Below are 8343 nucleotides of genomic sequence, written 5' to 3' on the forward strand. Positions count from 1 at the left end.
ATAGAATTTTATTTATTTATATAGGCAATTTTTTCTTCAATAAAAGACATGTTTTATTAATATATTAAATATATTTATTTAGAATCCTTTAATTTCGAAGACACTTTTTTCTGGGTGTAACTTTCATATTTCATGTTAGCCTGATACCGAAACAGGCAAAGACGTCCAAATGCATTATATAATTAGATATACAATTATTATTCGAGCTTTATGGACAGATATAGATTAAGGAACATGGTTAATAGAGCCATCTATATCTGTCCATAAAGCTCGAATAATAATTGTATAATTAATAACTTTCATTTAAAAGTTTTAATAAAAAAACACCAATATATGTCTCAAAAAGCCAAAATATTCCATACCTTTATATTCCCTTGTTACATACTTGCTAAAAAGGTGCAACAGCCCACGCCAACGCCAACTATACAACTGAAGCATGCCAAGCAAAACCGAAACATTTCTTAAACAACAAAAACACATGTGCCTTCATTGAAAACAACACCTCATCCAGACAAATAAACCATTCGCGATCAACCCCATCAATTAACCACACCCAGAAAAAAGTGCCTTCGAAACTAAAGGAAAAATTTTTCATCAATATAGTTTATCCATTTTATTTCCATTAAGGTAAATTTTTGTGAGAAATAATAAAATTTACTCGTTTCAGTAAAAAAATCCTATACTGTAAGCAGTTAGGAATAGTTCATTAACTAGAATAAGGCATGGAATTTTACTCATACTATTTTCTTCGCTGGGTATAAGAATTTACTACTGAACAAGAAAATTTTATTCACCGATAACAAAGCATTCGTAAAAATAAACAAAACCCGAACTAAAACCAAGTTTCCTCAAAATTAGTAAAATTTCTTATAAAATGATAATTGCGACTTCCTTTATAATAGAAAGTTTTTCATACATACGAACAACACTTGGCATAGAAAAATATTTTAGTTTATTCGTACTAAGAAGTATGCAATCCAATCAAAACTTAAGGAAACACACTTGTTAGAATATAGGAAATTTTCCTATATTTCTATTGTCTACCTGTAATCGATACCTGTCATCGCAATCGATGTGTTTGAGCGTGGGTGTTATAGATATGTTTGGGCGTGGGTTGTTTTTTTAGTTGGAATCGCGTTGTTGTGGTATACGGAAAGATTGTTAAAAAATAATATTGTAAAATAATATAATAAATAACAAATAAAATATATAAAATATTTATTATTTTAAATTAGTGAGAAAAATTTTCGTTTTTTGAAAATAAATCTATCAATGTTCGTGATGGTATATAAAGAAAGAAAACACCAGCAAAATAACAACCCTTTCATTTGTCTTCATTTTGGAATCTTCAATTATCAGGTAATATTCAGTGACGCTAACCTTTTGTAACAAAAATGGTTTATGATTTGTTACACTCAAAAAAAAATTGAACTCACTATTTCACTAAAGCCAATTTAACTATATTTTAGTTCATGAACTTATTATATTTGGTGAAAGTTTCATTTACTCTAATAATTTTTTGCGTACGTTAGTTAAATGAACTAAAATACAGGAAAAAATTATACACAAGTTAAGGATAGAGATTTACTAAATTCGTATTTGCCATAAAATAGTTTATTATTTCTTCGAATTTGTAAATTTTACTACAAAAGCGTCCATGATGAACTTCGTATGTCACTAAAGACATTCTTGCAATTTTTAACTCCAATTTTTTCCTTCAAACTACAAAATTTTCTTTAAAAAGTGAAAAAAATTATATATGTCTAATAAATTTTCTTGAATTTGTCGAAAAATATTTACTTATTTTTGTGATATCGGCGCGATGCCAGCGCTTGTAATACTGTTTAGTTAAAAATTTCTAAAAATATTCAAAATTTTCTAAAATTAATCAAAAGTTTTCTTCCTGGTGGGTTCACTGTTTTTTCAGTGTATATTTGTAGGTATTGAAATTATAAAAGGAGGACAAAATCGTTAGGCAGCAACTTATTAAAAGTGAAAGGTACAAGAAGAAAAATGCGTTTTACAGTTGATGACATTACATGGAAATTGGAAATAGTTGAATAATAAACTAGTATTTCAAGGCCAGTCGATGCTGTTGATTCTTAATAAATATATTTAATATATTAATAAAACGTGTATTTTATTGAAGAAAAAATTGCCTTTATAAATAAATAAAATTGTATTTAAAAACGAAGGTAAGCAGTTCTAATTATGAAGTAAAAGTTTTACCACAAATGTGTAAGATTTGTCCAAATGAATGAAAAAATTTCAATAAAATCATTCCATATATGAATTCAAATCAGTTAAATTTTTTCATTCTGTAGTATAGTGGTACATAAATATAGGAAAATGCATTAGCGTAGCTAGACAATTTTCCTAGGGGGGGCTATAGCCCCCCTAGCTAAAAATTTATAGACTGAACTTATAGGTTCAATTAATGTTTTATTTCATAAAATTGAATAAAAAATTAGACATAAAAATAATTCGACAATTAATTTATAATAAAGCAACTAAAAGTAGTTCCACACTTTTCCCAGCAAAAAAATGTGAGTTGTTCTAAAGGTACAACTTTGAAAGTACTTCCAAAAATGTCCTCAATTATTTTAACTACACAGAAAGTTTTTTTACTTCATTTTTTCTTTTTTCATATTTTAATGTGTAATTTGTTGTTTCTTTTTTTTCAAATAGTTTAAAAAAAAGAGTAAGAATAAATAAATTGGTACAAATCATTCAAATTTTGCCACAAAACTGCTAAATCCATTATAGAAAAATCGATAATTTTGGAAATTATTCGACGAAAAACGTTTCAAACAAGCGTCAGAATGCATTAAAAATCATAAAAAAATATAAAAATTATTTATTTGGGAAAATATCACAAAATTTTTTAATTCACATTCAAAACACTGAATTCGGATCTCACCTTAAGAAGTGATGCAAATTCATTGCAACGGCTGTTGAAACGGTGGACATTTGTCCTATGACAAGCACATATTACATTCATTGCTTCTCCGCCAATTTTGAACCACTTCTAGACCCAAAAAGAACATTTTCACTACTTTTTTGGCGACGCTTTTTCGCAGCATTATTAAGATATTAATTTATGAAAGAATAGTTTTAATATCAATTACTATTTTTTTAATTAAATTGACTAAACTAAATCAGTCATAAGTTCAACCACAGCTTTATTTCATAAATATCTGATTTCAAACATTGCCATCGACAACTGCTACCACAACCCAAGTAATTCGATTGTTCATGAAAGTCTTTAGCGGAACTTTGTGCGATTGTATATACTTGTTTAATTTTTATAAAAATTAAAAAAACTATTGACATTTATTGAAAAATGGAAAATCATAAAAAGAGTTTCAAATTCTGGGGGGGGGGCTAAAATTTTTCTGGGGGGGTCTAAGCCCCCTCCCCAGAGGCCTTCCTACGCTTATGGGAAAATGTTAACTAATATATGGAATGCATTAACCTAATTTCTACGTAAATCACATCGTTGAAACAAATAAAAATGTCTTTGGCGCTATACGAAGTTCAACTTTCTTCACAATGAGTTCATTTTAACTTAAAGAAGGGGTCACTTTTTCTGGGTGCAGTTCAAATAGACATGTTAGAGAGACAGTTCTAAAAAAACAAATTTTTCCACCAATTTTACTTCTTATTTCTATCAATGTTGTTTTTTACTTTTATTTCTCGCTCCGCCCAGGTTTTGAACCTGGGTTTACTGGCAGCATAACATAACGCCTTAACGCATTCAGCCACAAACGCCATTGAGCACACAACATTGAAACGTCAATTTAAATGTTTGTGATATTGGTAGAAAATGAACAAATGTAGGGAAAATATAATTGAAAACAAGTACATACGGCCGTAAGTTCGGCCAGGTCGAAGCTTATGTACCCTCCATCATGGATTGCGTAGAAACTTCTTCTAAACACTGCCATCCACAATCGAATTACTTAAGTTGCGGTAACGCTTGCCGATGGCAAGGTATCTTAAAACCTCCTAACACCATCTTCTAAATTGTATGACCATACGTGGTATATATTAAATCAAAAAAGATCGATCCAATACGTATATAATTCAGTTTGACAAAGCAGACATACAATTTTGACAAAATTTTCTACAGAAAGAAAATATTAAAAAATTGTCTATGGAAATAAAATTTTCACAAAATTTTCTATAGAAATAAAAATTTTGACAAAATTGTCTATAGAAAGAAAATTTTGACAAAAATTTCTACAGAAATAAAATTTTAACAGAATTTTCTATAGAAATACACTTTTGACAAAATTTTCTATAGAAATAAAATCTTGGTCGATTATTTTTGGCTCGAGTGGCCACCATGATTATGAACCGAATAAAATTTGAACAAAATTTTCTATAGAAATAAAATTTTGACAAAATTTTCTATAGAAATAAAATTTTGACAAAATTTTCTATAGAAATAAAATTTTGACAATGATGAAAATTTTATTATGAACCGAATAAAATTTTAACAAAATTTTCTGTAGAAATAAAATTTTGACAACATTTTCTATAGAAATAAAATTTTGGTAGATTATTTTTGGCTCTAGTGGCAACCATGATTATGAACCGATATGGACCAATTTTTGTGTGATTGGACCAATTTTGGTATGGTTGTTAGCGACCATATACTAACACCACGTTCCTACTTTGAACCGGATCGGATGAATTTTGCTCCTCCAAGAGGCTCCGGAGGTCAAATCTGAAGAACGTTTTATATGGGGGCTATATATAATTATGGACCGATATGGACCATGTTCCAAATTACAACCGGATTGGATGAAATTTGCTTCTCTTTGAGGCTCCGCAAGCCAAAATCTGGGGATCGGTTTATATGGGGGCTATATATAATTAAGGGACGATATGGACCAATTTTTGCATGGTTGTTAGAGACCATATACCAACACCATGTACCAAATTTCAGCCGTATCGGATGAAATTTTCTTCTCTTTGAGGTTCCGCACGCTAAATCCGGGGATCGGTTTATATGGGGGCTATATATAATTAAGGACCGATATGGACCAATTTTTGCATGGTTGTTAGAGACCATATACCAACACCATGTACCAAATTTCAGCCGGATCGGATGAAATTTTCTTCTCTTTGAGGCTCCGCAAGCCAAATCTTGGGATTGGTTTATATGGGGGCTATATATAATTATGGACTGATGGGAACCAATTTTTGCATGGTTGTTAGAGACCATATACCAACACCATGTACCAAATTTCAGCCGGATCGTATGAAATTTGCTTCTCTTTTAGGCTCCGCAAGCCAAATCTTGGGATCGGTTTATATGGGGGCTATATATAATTATGGACCGATGTGAACCAATTTTTGCATGATTGTTAGAGACCATATACCAACACCATATACCAAATTTCAGCCGGATCGGATGAAATATGCTTCTGTTAGGGGCTCCACAAGCCAAATCTGGGGATCGGTTTATATGGGGGATATATATAATTATGGACCGATGTGGACCAATTTTTGCATGATTGTTAGAGACCGTATACCGACACTATATACCAAATTTCAGCCGGATCGGATGAAATATGCTTCTGTTAGAGGCTCCACAAGCCAAATCTGAGGGTCCCTTTATATGGGGGCTATACGTAAAAGTGGACCGATAAGGCCCATTTTCAATACCGTTCGACCTACATCGATAACAACTACTTGTGCCAAGTTTCAAGTCGATAGCTTGTTTCGTTCGGAAGTTAGCGTGATTTCAACAGACGGACGGACGGACGGACGGACGGACGGACGGACATGCTTAGATCGACTCAGAATTTCACCACGACCCAGAATATATATACTTTATGGGGTGTTAGAGCAATATTTCGATGTGTTACAAACGGAATGACAAAGTTAATATACCACCATCCTATGATGGAGGGTATAAAAATCTATAAATAGAACTGTCCCTGTTATAGATGCAAAAGGGCCAGAAATGTATTAATTAACCCTGTGATAGAGACATTTGAACCGGTTAGGGGATGGGTTCATTGTGGTCTAGAGACAAATGCATGAAGTGGCTACCAATTGGCTAAATACAACCAGTCCCATGACCGGTATAAAATTCCAATTGCTTGGAAAAAAAGGGGTCAATTGGCACCAAAAAAACTGAAGGGGAATAATAAACACACATACTCAAACCACTGAAAGAACAAAAATAAAAACAACCCCACGCTCAGATATACACAACATCCCCATCACTCGCTACCATTTCTCATTATTGCATTGCATGCTCTCACTCTCAAAACAATTCAAGTAACATCATCTTTACATTAAACATATTCCACTTTGACGATAAAGATCTCTGTACTATGCATTAGTTCATCGCATCTGTCCACAATTTACTCTAAAAACAATACTCTTAAATGCATATCAGTATAAGAACGATGAAACGTTTAACTTAAAATTAGCAAAAACTTCATGAAATGATATCTACCCATTTTTGACGAAAATGTCTATAAATTTAATTACATGTGAACTAAAAATATTTCATTGAGAAATGTTGTACCAACTGTAAGAAGAAATTGCCAGTAAGAAATTGCTATCCGCTCTCAAGTTAAATTTTCGTAAAAAAATATTTTCTCATACAAAAACTCTTTATAGTAAATTACACTTATTATTTAGAAAGTATTTTACATTTCATAAGTAGTTTTATAGTATGACGAAAGAATTTTTAACTACCAGTTAAGAAAATTTTGAAGAAAATTTCCTTCGTATTTTGTAGTCTATGAACTAAACGATTGCTACTTAAAATTTGTAAAATTTCCTTTCGAGTAGTTAATTTTCGTTAAAGATACGAAAAATGAACTAAAATTCTGGAAAATTCTTGTAATAAATTATTGTAAAAATCTTCTTAAATTTACGAGACACTTTTTTTTCTGTGTAATCTTTAATCACAACAATTTGAATAGACGTTTTGATGTATCGTGTTCAATGGCGTTTATGGCTGAGTGTGCTAAAGCGTTTTGTTATGGTGCCAAAAGACCCAGGTTCAACACCAGGTAGTACCAAAAGAAGTTTTCAATTTGTAATAATTAGATAATAAGAAAATAAAGGTGTAACAAAAAATACTGATAAATATAAAAAGTGAAATTTGAAAAAAAAACTTTTATTTTTTTTTTAAATTTCTTCATCCAAATGAAGTTCCAAGGTACAACTTCTAAAGCAATTATCCAAAAATGGAGTACTTCCATCCTATGACAAGCCAATGTAAAAATCATTGGAGATGATGTTTGCACTACTTCCGGATCACAAATTAGGGATCCAAAGTACTTTTTTGAAAGCTCTTGTTTTACTGGGTATATATACTTTATATAGCCGGAAATTGATATTACGATGTGTTACAAAAGGAAGGATAAACATATTATAGCCCAATATAAGGTGGTGGGTTCACACTGTTTTGAGCACCTTATCCAATAATTGTACGTACAATTATTGGATAATTTCTCCTTAAATTATTCGCACATTATGTGTCTTCCGACCTTGTTCCTGGTGACCTTGTTCCTGCTGTCGCGATGTGAGCCCGAAAATCTTGGTGTAGTTTGTTGTCGAAATTATTACGCCATCGGAGTTGGCCATTCAACCAGCCTTTGGACTTCTGATATTCTCAAAATTCTCCCAGTGTCGTAGCACAATTCGCTGATGGTCTTATTGATCCTAATGACACTGTCACTCATATTTCTCGTAACAATCCCTATGAATTGTAAACCAATTTGAAAGGCAGTTTAGTCGAGTCAATGATGAAATGAAAAAAGAAAGCTTTGTAAAAAATCAGTGCTCGGTACAAAGCACTGTGTGATTAGAAGGGGTAAAATAGGCATTGCCCACAGGGGGTGGAAGGTTGCGAAAAATAAATATTTAAATTTCAATTAAATCATGATGTTCTTGTGCATTACACTCCATTATGAAGGGTCGAGATGAAGAACAAAGCAGACACCCAAGAGCGTACACACACACACACTCACTGCCATCTTTGGGTCCACACAATAACACACACTCACACATGCAAACTTGTTGAATAAGCAAATGAATAAGAGATTTAGCACGAACAAAACGCCAGTCCTTTTTTCCTTGGCACTTGGGACCGGAAAGCGATAGAAGCTCGAACGCGGATAATGTAGCATGAAAAATGAAATTGTATGCCTCCTGGCATATTAACATAAAACTGTCTGCTACTGACTGGGCAGGGGCAACGATGACAAGGGAACTGGGAACTATAACGCTAAACGATGGTGATGATAATGCTTGCTGATGCTACGCTGACGACAATCTTGATGATGGTGATGACGACTGCGTCGCTGA

The 8343-nt window shown here is 32.3% G+C and overlaps 1 long non-coding RNA gene across 1 annotated transcript; it reads left to right on the top strand.

The window, feature by feature from the left end:
- The first annotated feature begins 1126 nt into the window (after positions 1-1126).
- On the top strand, positions 1127-2040 carry LOC142224524 (uncharacterized). Its single transcript, XR_012719167.1, has 2 exons — positions 1127-1359; positions 1941-2040. It is a non-coding gene; the product is annotated as an uncharacterized LOC142224524 (long non-coding RNA).
- Positions 2041-8343: the final 6303 nt, after the last annotated feature.

The sequence above is a fragment of the Haematobia irritans genome, chromosome 2 (assembly GCF_050003625.1).
Source record: "Haematobia irritans isolate KBUSLIRL chromosome 2, ASM5000362v1, whole genome shotgun sequence".
Classification (NCBI taxonomy): domain Eukaryota; kingdom Metazoa; phylum Arthropoda; class Insecta; order Diptera; family Muscidae; genus Haematobia; species Haematobia irritans.